This window comes from Portunus trituberculatus, chromosome 50 (genome assembly GCF_017591435.1).
Source record: "Portunus trituberculatus isolate SZX2019 chromosome 50, ASM1759143v1, whole genome shotgun sequence".
NCBI classification, from domain to species: Eukaryota; Metazoa; Arthropoda; class Malacostraca; order Decapoda; family Portunidae; genus Portunus; species Portunus trituberculatus.
In genome coordinates, this window is record NC_059304.1 from 67501 (window position 1) to 69102 (window position 1602).

Here is a 1602-nt window from a genome sequence, read left to right on the forward strand (position 1 = left end):
ACAGGTTCACCTCAAGCTGTGTGAAGATCCTTGCCGGAGATCTTCCTCAGGCAAGTAAGTAGCTGCTTTCACAGCAACTCATCGAAGGGACAATTTTGCCAACGAACTCATGACACATACCTTGCAAGTAGATAAATAAGGAAAACATTGTGTTCCCCTGTGTAAATTTAACGTTTAAGTATCTGTAAAAATCATACCAGAATGACAATATTAGGATGGAAAACACCTTATCCCTTCCGAGCTATAAGAAGACAGGAACATCACGGGTCAGTGTAACCCGACACTCGTCAGTGCGTCTTTATCTGTGGCCAGGAAATTGGGAAAAATGGAAATTGTTCCATTAGTTGCCGCAACAGCCTAGGACCTAGGTCATATGACAACGCTAGGGTTAACGGGAGAGCGCTACATCTCCCACAAAGCAACTAGGTTTGGCAAGGATTCGAACACGAGCCGCCTTATACCAACTATGCCACCCAGCTCCCACCGGACACTGGGAGGGAAAATGAATTAACCCCCATTCATCAGGGACACAGATGCAGTTTTGTTCGTCCGTGGGTAGTAAGTTTTGGATGACGAATACATACAGTGAGTAAAAGACACACAAAAACACACACATGCTTCAGTATGAGTTACGTTCATCTACTTAAATCGTTAATGTGTACAGTAAAATAGCAAAGAGATAACTTTATGATGGTAGCTCGCCTAAAATTATCATAATGTTCTACTCCTTGTCCAGTGGTTGTGTAAGATAATGATGATGATGGTGATGATGATGGTGATGATGATAATGATGGTAAGATTAAAGAATGATAATAGTAATAATAACAATAACAAAAGAAGGTGAAGAAGAAAAGAAGAAGAAGAAGAAGAAGAAGAAGAAGAAGAAGGAGAGGAGGAGGAGGAGGAGGAGGAGGATGTTGATGATGGTGACAGTGATGATCTGGATGATGGTGACGGTGATTATTTTGGTAACAACGGTAATATCTTGGTCAATTACAGTAATGGAAAGCACCACCACCACCATCACCACCACTACAATCACAACCACCACCCAAAACAACAACAGCAGCAGCAAAAACAACGACAGCAAAAACGGCAACAACAACAACAACAACAACAACAACAACAACAACAACAACAACAACAACAACAACAAAAGAATAAGAAGAAAAAAGAAATAGGACATGAACAAGAAAAAAGGAAGAAGAAAAAGAAGATTGCCATAACCACCACTACCACCACCACCACCACACCACCACCACCATCAACAACGATAACAGCAACAGCAGCAGCAACAACAACAACAACATCAACAACAACAACAGTAGCAGCAGCAGCAGCAGCAACAACAACAACAACAACAATAACAACAACAAGAACAACAACAACAACAACAAGCCCGTCAGGTCACCGCGTCACTTGACCCTCTCTTGTTACGGGCTCCAACAATCCAGAACGTCGCCCACTGCTGCCCCCCACCTCTCTCTCTCTCTCTCTCTCTCTCTCTCTCACTCTCACACACACACACACACACACACACACACACACACATACAGACGCACACACACACACACACACACACAGAGAGAGAGAGAGAGAGAG